This window comes from Salvelinus namaycush, chromosome 8, assembly GCF_016432855.1.
Source record: "Salvelinus namaycush isolate Seneca chromosome 8, SaNama_1.0, whole genome shotgun sequence".
Taxonomy (NCBI): domain Eukaryota; kingdom Metazoa; phylum Chordata; class Actinopteri; order Salmoniformes; family Salmonidae; genus Salvelinus; species Salvelinus namaycush.
Genome location: NC_052314.1, coordinates 37,112,873 through 37,122,700, shown reverse-complemented (window position 1 = coordinate 37,122,700; position 9,828 = coordinate 37,112,873). Strand labels below are relative to the sequence as shown.

Genomic DNA, 9,828 nt, shown 5'->3' with positions numbered 1-9,828 from the left:
CACACTGGCTCCACACATCTAGAGTTCGCTCCCTGTGCTGGGCAACCAATTTTTACGGTGAGCGCAGAGGAATGCATATATCGACGTTCTCGGGACCTTTTCAAATGTCGGAAATCGCAGTGATCAGTCTACATATCCTGTCCCTCACACACACACACACACACACACAAACACACCAGTGGAGGCTGGTGGGAGGAGCTATAGAAGAACGGGCTCATTGTAGTGGCTGGAATGGAATCAATGGAACGGAGTCAAACATGTGGTTTCCATATATTTGATGTGTTTAATATCGTTCCATTGATTCCATTCCAACCATCACAATGAGTCCGTCTTTCTATACCTCGTCCCACCAGCCTCCTCTGACACACACACACACACAGTCGCAAAAACAATCAAGCGCTATGATGAAACTGGCTCTCATGACTACCGACACAGGAAAGGAAGACCCAGAGTTACCTCTGCTGCAGAGGATAAGTTCATTAGAGTTAACTGCACCTGAGATTGCAGCCCAAATAAATGCTTCACAGAGTTAAAATAACAGACACATCTCAACGTCAACTGTTCGGAGGAGACTGCGTGAATCAGGCCTTCATGGTCGAATTGCTGCAAAGAAACCACTACTTAAGAACACCAATAATAAGAAGAGACTTGCTTTGGCAAAGAAACACGAGCAATGGTCATTAGAATGGTGGAAATCTGTTTTTGGTCTGATGAGTCCAAACTTGATATTTTTGGTTCCAACCGCTGTCTCTTCGTGAGACGCAGAGTAGGTGAAGAGATTATCTCCGCATGTGTGGTTCCCAATGTGCAGCATGGAGGAGGAGGTGTGATGGTGTGGGGGTGCTCTGCTGGTGACACTGTCCGGGATTTATTTAGAATTCAAGGCACGCTTAACCAGCGTGGCTACCACAGCATTCTGCGGCAATACGGCATCCCATCTGGTTTGCGCTTAGTGGGACTATCATTTGTTTTTCAACAGGACAATGACTCAAAACACACCTTCAGGCTGTGTAAGGGCTATTTGACCAAGAAGGAGAGTGATGGAGTGCTGCATCAGATGACCTGGCCTCCGCAATCACCCGACCTCAACCCAATTGAGATGGTTTGGGATGAGTTAGACCGCAGAGTGAAGGAAAAGCAGCCAACAAGTGCTCAGAATATGTGGGAACTCATTCAAGAGTGTTGGAAAAGCATTCTTCATGAAGCTAGTTGAGAGAATGCAAGGGTGTGCAAAGCTGTCATAAAGGAAAAGGGTGGCCACTTTGAAGAATCTAAAATCTAAAATATATTTTGATATGTTTAACACTTTTTTGGTTACTACATGATTCCATATGTGTTATTTCATAGTTTTGATGTCTTCACTATTATTCTACAATGTAGAAAATAGTAAAAATAAAGAAAAACCCTTGTAGGTGTGTCCAAACTTTTGACTGGTTGTGTATATATATATATATATATAAACACACACGCACACACATACACAGACAGCATGGGGCCCTATAATCTGTCCCTGAACCAGAATCTCGACTCTTGCCATTCACCAGTTTTTCAAGCTTAATATTGTCAAAATACGTTCAGTACTTACCATAGAAGGGAGTTTCGCTATCTTCATTACTGCCATTACGGCCAGTATGTACTTCCAAAAAATGTGTAAATAAAAAGTTACATGCATCTGAAAAAAATTCTTGTCTGGAAAGAATCCATGTATTGTTTTTGACCAAGTGCGCGTGCACCAAATCCAACCCTTCTGCACCTCCAATAAAATCACTCATTACTGCCACGCACAGGTGGGCTGATCCAGCCCAATATAGGGTATGTTTTTACAGTGATTGTATATTTCTAGATAGGCTTTATTTTGTGTATTTTATTTCCATTACTAATATTGCAGAAGAGGTGCGCAAAAACACAATTTAGATTCTTTCCAGACAAAGCCTTTTTTTCAGTTGCATGTACCTTTTTATTTAGACCTTGTTTGGAAGTACATACTGGCCGTAATGGCAGTAATGAAAATAGTTGCTCATCGAAGCTCCACTCTTTGGTAAGTACCAAACGTATTTTGACATTATTACACTTGGAAAGCTGGTGAATGGCAAGTTGAATGGATACTTCCTGAGTTTAAAGGAGAATCGCCATATTCAGCGTCTCCTGTAAACCCAAATTCTGGTTCAATCTAGCCCTAAACAAACTCTTGCCCTTTCCATGCTATACAGTAGGTCACAGTAAATCAGGGGATTATTGCATTGAGTAATTTAACTTTTGAGAGCCATTCTCTCAGCATGGTTAAATCTCTGTGGCTGACAGTCTGACACGCTGTCTGAATCCGAGTGATTTTTACGATCCACCTTTTTAATTAATTTTTACCTTTAAAACCTCTCAAGGATAGGACCTTTAAAAAAAAAAAAAATCCGCTTAAAATTACAACCAAATCTAACTGCCTGTAGCTCAGGACCTGAAGCGAGGATACATATTTGGGGCACCCGAGTGGCGCAGCTGTCTAAGGCACTGCATCTTAGTGCTAGGCGTGTGTCACTACAGACCCTGGTTCGATTCCAGGCTGGTGATTGGGCGGCACACAATTGGCCCAGTGTCGTCTGGATTAGGCCGAGGTAGGCCGTCATCGTAAATAAGAATTTGTTCTTAACTGACTTGCCTGGTGAAATAAAATACAATTTGAAAGGAAACACTTTGAAGTTTGTTGGAAATATGAAATGAATGTAGGACAATATAACAAATTAGATCTGGTAAAAGATAATACAAACCAAAAAAATACATTTTCTATTTAAATGTTTTGCATCATCTTTGAAATGCAAGAGAAAGGCCATTCATTCAGATAGGAGTCTAGGTGTAATTTAGATTTTGGCTACCAGATGGCAGCAGTGTGTGTGCAAAGTTTCAGCCTGATCCAGTGAAGAATTACATCACTATATCACTAATATTTTGTATCAAGTCTGCCAGTAGTTTGCCCAAATGTACCGAATTGGTCAATTGATACATTTTCAGGTACATAACTATAGAGAACATACAAAAATGCTATGGTAATAAAACATTTAAGTTTACACACTCCCAGGAATGTCCTTAATGATAGATAATTAGCTTCCCTACAGAAAAGACACTCAACTTCACACATCTAGATGGCCGGGCAGGGGGGACGTGGGGCCAGAGACAGCAGGGGTTCAAACTGTAGAACCCAGTTTCTACATTTGAAAATAAAAATGGATTTTATCAAACATATAACTATGTTACATGTTATCTCTGGGACCCTCAGGATGACAAATCAGAGCAAGATTACTGAGTGTAAATTCATTATTTACCTTCAGTGGTGAATGTATCAAACCAGTTGCCATGATAAAAGTGTTTTGTTGTTGTGCACTCTCCTCAAACAATAGCATGGTATTTTTCCCATGCCTCCTTGCTCAAAAACCTCACTCGTCTATTTCTCCTGCCACGTAACACGTAATCACAACACTAGCTATGTCACAGGAAATCTCCAACAAAGGACAAACTAAAGAATGTACCGAATAAAATTATGAGATTATCCCATTATTAAGTAGATTAGGACAACACATTATAAATGTGAGTGTGGCTAGACTGCGATCAGGATGAAAGACTCCTGTAATCCATTAAATCCACATATCACAGGATAAATTTAGCTTTTAATGGATTCAATATGGCTGACCCTCCCATTCCCATCTCCCTCTCCTTCTGGACCCGTATTCTTATAGTGTCTCAGAGTAGGAGCACTGATCTAGGATCAGGTCCACCCTGTCCAGTAATTATAATCTAAAAGGCGAAACTGATCCTAGTTCAACACTCCTACTCTCTGAGATGCTTTATGAATACGGGCCCTGCTCCCACCAGCTGTGTTTAAAGTGCTGAAGGATATTCGGCAGAAAATGACTGGTCATTAAATGGCTTATTTGATTTGTTTGGGTTTCTGTGGTCAGAGCTCAATGGGATTCTTTATACTAAAGTCTGCAGCCCCGGCGGCCCTGGGTATGCAGGGATTTTATGCATGATGTCCTTTCCCCTGCTCCCCAGACAGCCAGACCGGCAGTGTAGGCCCTTCAGTATTAGCCACCCTGTCTGTCAGTTACATAAGAAGCAGGTCTGGTAGCACAGAGGCAGTTAGGGAGGGAGGTATTTACGGTGAAAACACACAGACTCTCTCACACAGAGAGGGAGATCCCAGCAGGACACAGCCATGGTGATTTTACACACATAGCTACAATACTGTACATGACTGCTTCAGCTACCCTGGAGGGACAGACTTACCGGAACGTTTTACAGTACACTCTGTCCCCTTCCTCTTCCTCCTCCTCCTCCTCTACTTGTTCAACTCTTCATCACCATCATCGCCATCTTCTTCATCCTCCACCTCTTCTTTCTTCCTCTTCTTCTCCACTTCTTCCTCTCCCTCCGTGTACATGTTAAGAATTGGTTGAAATGCATAACCAGTGAAAGGTAACCCTCCTGGTCAGCAGCTGTTTTTATTGGAGCCTGCTCTCTGTGGGTCTAACCTGTGTCAGACAGAGTCAGGGGAGCCCTTGTTATTAGTGAAAAATAAGCAGGAGACTGATGAGGACCATAGCATAGACCAGCCTCTGTGTCCCGCTGACCTGACCACCATCCCCCAGACCTAGTATCTTCTTACTGACAAAACAGTATGACCACTAGCTGTCTATCACTCTGTCTTTCTCTGTCTCCTTCTGTCTCTCTCTCCTCTCTGTCTCTCTCGCTCAGTCTCCCATGCCTCCTTGCTCAAAAACCTCTCGCATCGTCTCTCCCTCATTCATTCCATTGGGTGCAGGTGGGACATTTGTTGCTCAAGCCTCTTAGCCAGAGTAGTAATGCTAAAAACAAAGAGGTTTATGTATTACAGTTATTTGACATTTGACCTAATGCAGGTGGGTTAACATGTCTGGTTAAGAAAGAACAATGTGGTTCTCAGACCAAAGCCCTTACTGTGTAGTAGGATGGGACATTATTGCCTATTAGTCCCACTTGAGTGGGTAGTGTATTAATAAGTATGTATGGGTATGCCGTGTCCTGAGTATCCAAGCCAGAGTTTATTAAATCCCTCACTGATTTGATAAACAAGACAATTACATTACCCCTCCTTATGCAAGACCAGGGATTGAGGTTCTACCAACAAACCTAGACCTCTGTAATTCCAAACCACGTTCTCCTGCCGTTTTGGAGGGATCATTTTCTCTCAGCGTTTGGCGGCGTCATGAGTTATCCTCGCGCCTCCCGGCGATCGAGCCAGGAACAGTAGCTGCTGTACGTGCAGCCAGCGCTGGGCCACCGCTGGCCTGCAGTTGGAATGGGAAACGACTGTGGTTGCCGGCGGCTCAGTGCGGTATAACAGTTCAACAACAGTCAGTCATTTTGATGGACGTTTTTGAAGCAAGTTGTCAAGAAAGATTATGAGTGTGAAGACCTACTTAAGTGCCACTGTTTAGAGATCTGACTGTCAAAGTCAATGTCTGACTGTCAAAGTCAATGTCTGACTGTCAAATTCAGTGTCTGACTGTCAAAGTCAATGTCTAACTGTCAAATTCAGTGTCTGACTGTCAAAGTCAATGTCTGACTATCAAAGTCAATGTCTGACTGTCAAAGTCAATGTCTGACTATCAAATTCAGTGTGACTGTCAAAGTCAATGTCTGACTGTCAAAGTCAATGTCTGACTGTCAAAGTCAATGTCTGACTGTCAAAGTCAATGTCTGACTGTCAAATTCAGTGTCTGACTGTCAAAGTCAATGTCTGACTGTCAAATTCAGTGTCTGACTGTCAAAGTCAATGTCTGACTGTCAAAGTCAGTGTCTGACTGTCAAAGTCAAAGTCAATGTCTGACTGTCAAATTCAGTGTCTGACTGTCAAAGTCAATGTCTGACTGTCAAATTCAGTGTCTGACTATCAAATTCAGTGTCTGACTGTCAAAGTCAATGTCTGACTGTCAAATTCAGTGTCTGACTGTCAAAGTCAATGTCTGACTGTCAAAGTCAATGTGTGACTGTCAAAGTCTTTTCACAGTCCCCAAATCTAGAACAAATTCAAGAAAGCATACCGTATTATAGAGGGACATTATTGCTAAAATCAAGAGCAAACCTGGTTTTAAAAAACAGATAAAGCAACACCTCATGGCACAACGCCTCTCCCTTATTTGACCTAGATAGTTTGTGTGTACGTGTTGATATGTCTGTTCTTGTCTATTAATGTTCTGTATTACGTCACGTTTTATGTTTTGTTTGGACCCAAGGGAGAGTAGCTGCTGCTTTTGCAACATCTAATGGGGATCCTAATAAAATGCCAACAAAAAAAAAGCCAATGGCTGACTGTCAAATAAATGTCTGACTGTCAAATAAATGTCTGACTGTCAACGCCAATGTCTGACTGTTAAAGCCAGTTAAGGTCTGACTGTCAAAGTCAATGTCTCTTTTCAGACACAGACAGACAAGTTGATCAATATCGTATTCATGAATTATTTATTAGACTTTTCAAATACAGAACCTGGCCCATGAATCAGTGCTGATTAAATGTCACTTTTACTTAGTCACTGGCTACACATACCATTTGTTTAGCAGGCTTTTTCATGCTTTCCTTTCAGCATGTCAACGAGTTTAAATTTGGTGTGCCCATGTTGACTGTGTCTCTGTGCTTTCTTTCCTCAGGGTCAGCGGGGCACCGTGGGGCAAGAGGGGGCAGCAGGACTACCTGGTCGCAGGGGGGAACTTAGTCTGCCTGGGTTGGTCGGAGAGAGGGGGCCTACTGGAGAGAAGGTACCAGTACCATCGTATCAGTACCATTGTACGAATACCATCGTATCACCCCACACCCTGTTACCTCCTACCCCTATGACTCCTCACCATCAACCTTACAGTCTTACTCTAGCCTCAGATCTGTACTATATAACCAACTCCTATGGTGTTTGGCATGACACAATGACTAATGGAGTTGGCAGGACAGCACAAACAGATCTGGAACCAGGCCTACCTTCTACCCTATAACCTCTGACCCCTGACCTCTATGTGCTGTTTCCAGGGGGAGTCTGGCTTGGCAGGAGAGAGGGGAACCCCAGGAATCAAAGGCATGGAGGGGTCGTCCGGAGACCAAGGCAGAATAGGGGACACAGGACTCAAAGGACAACCAGTGAGTGCTCCCAGGTCCATCCAGTCATTTTAGAATATCGCCAACTGTCCTCTAACTGGTCACAGTTTGTTTAAAGAGTCATATATTTGACATCAACAGCTCACCAAAGGTTTAAGCAATGTGTTGAGGTACTATATTTGCTTGCACGTCTACTTGCCCATCCTCATTGTAATTTTTCCGCCACTACGGCCTATTTATTGCCTTTCTTCCTTACTTCATGTGCACACACTGTATACAGATTTTCTGTTGTGTTATTGACCGTACGTTTGTTTATCCCATGTGTAACTGTGTTGTTGTTTTTGTCGCACTGCTTTGCTTTATCTTGGCCAGGTCGCAGTTGTAAATGAGAACTTGTTCTCAACTGGCCTACCTGGTTAAATAAAGGTGAAATATAAAAACAAATATATATATATATTTCACAGAGGGTTGGTTTGTTATGTACTGCTTTGACACTAATTCAAAGATGAGCTCATAATAAGGTGTTTAGTTTTTCTCTCTGCTCTGTTGCCCTAGAAACGGGTTAAAAACCCTATCACATACATTCTTTATTACCTGGAAGCTCTATATATAGCCGTAGGGGCTCTGTGGTGGGGTCAAAAATGTGCGTCTCTCACAGTTTTCCGCCCGAGTCGAGTTACAAATGATCTAGGTGAGACAAGGAATGGAAACATTCCGCTTGGCAAGGCAGGCTTATGTAAGACTTACCAGACTCTCACTCCAGGGACCGAAAAACAAGGTGCTCCATTTTTCTTATATCACTCGCCCCCAAGAACACCCTCCATCCCTCCCCTTTGCCTCCATCCCTTCCCTCCATCCCTCCCCTTTCCCTCCATCCCTCCCTACATCTCTCTTTTGCGCCACCACCTCCATTGCTGCTGGTGAAATAGAGACCTGGTTCAAGCCCCTACGGTTGGATCTCCTTACCTTGCGTATTTCAGGGAAGAGAGTTTCAAGGCCTAACCTCTTGGTTAGAGAAAATGGACCCGGCCGAAGGATGTGGATGATTGAACTGTGCAAACACATAACTTTTTTTCGCTTCTGCTGAGGAAAGATAGACAGACAGACCTACGGGTTGCTCAGACAGTTAGGCCCCAATGTGCTACAGTCTACAGTAAGACAGAGTCTTTGTGCCGCAGTTTTTTGTGTGAGGGATCTGCGGGTTCCTTGGAGTTAGACAGGGTAGTGGATGAGAGGGCAACCAGAGACCAAACCAGAGACAAAACCCCTGTCTGGAACACATACTGTAGCAGGGAGGGGGATTAGGATGAGGGGAAACAAACTAGGTTAAATGGTTCCATAACATAGCCTACAAACTTTACAGTGCACACTCCATTTTTGAGGCGGCAAGAGGTTTGTTCAGTTATCAGAGCAATTTGTGGTTCAGTGAGAGTGTATTTTTTTGTGGGGTTCTATGTTGATATTGTGGTTCAGTTATATCAGAGTGTCTTTGTCTTGTGGTTGAGGTGTGTGTTTCATTTGTGGTCCGGTTGCATCAGAGTGTGTGTGTGTGTGTGTGTCTCTGGCTTGCAGGGAGAGTCGGGAGACCTGGGGATGGTCGGCTTCACTGGGTTTCCAGGACCTAAGGTGAGTCAGAGGCTCTGAGAGATCACCACAGACATTGATCACCCTTGCCTGCTCTCAATGAGCTATTCTATTCCCCCCACTGACAAATAAAAAGGGTTGTTACAAACAAAAGACTGTGTTCTGGGTTTTTCCATAGGGGCCAAATGGAGATTTGGGTTTCAAAGGCATACCTGGTCCTAAAGGTCCTCTTGGCATTCTGGTAAGTACAGAATTAGCACTTACTGTTGCAATACATTATGTATATACATGGTGTGTGTGCTGATCTCTCCTCTACGTGTCTGTTTCAGGGTTTCAGTGGACCTGTTGGTCCAGAAGGGATGATTGGCCCAATGGGGAAACCTGTAGGTCCAGTGTGTGTGTGTGTGTGTGAGCACGTGTATGTCTATCTGCCAATTTGACTCTATACACAGTGACTGCACGCATGTGAGAGACAGGTTCAATGATCCGTTTTAAGATTGGGCACTATCCCTTCTCTGTGTTGATGTGTTGCTATTTTTTGAATGGTAACATTTATTTAACTAGGCAAGTCAGTTAAGAACAAATTCTTATTTACCATGACGGCCTACTGGGGAACAGTGGGTTCTGGGCAGAAAGACAGATTTTTACCTTGTCAGCTCAGGGATTTGATCCAGCAACCTTTCGGTTACTGGCCCAACGCTCTAACCACTGGGCTACCTCCCGCTTCAACTGTCTGTAACTGTCAGGCCAAAATATACCAAAATGAATTGATAATCCGCTCTGTCAAAGTCAGACATCTTTCCAGACTAGAGAGAGAGCGTGTGTATTCATGACTCCTCAGCCATAAACCCAGCCATAAGTTCAAACCTCAAGTGTTCGTTTCCATCTTTTATTTATGTGATCTGTCCAATCTAGTCACACTTACCTGGTGGTGTGTTACAAGTCTGCTACTTGTGTTTATATGAAGGGCATTATACTACAGGAATAAAAGAGTTAAAAGAACCGAGGGTACCTGTACTTCTGAAAAGAAACCACTGTATTCCAAAGTCATATTTTCTCTTTCAAAGGGACCGAGGGGGCCAAAGGGAAGCCATGGGGAAATGGTGAGATGTCTACATAGTCATATAATCCATTAC

At 43.3% G+C, this 9,828-nt stretch overlaps 1 long non-coding RNA gene across 1 annotated transcript; it reads left to right on the top strand.

Moving 5' to 3' along the window:
• Window positions 1-8,704: 8,704 nt before the first annotated feature.
• On the top strand, window positions 8,705-9,072 carry LOC120051901. The gene is made up of 3 exons (XR_005477331.1): window positions 8,705-8,734; window positions 8,871-8,933; window positions 9,022-9,072. It is a non-coding gene; the product is annotated as an uncharacterized LOC120051901 (long non-coding RNA).
• Window positions 9,073-9,828: the final 756 nt, after the last annotated feature.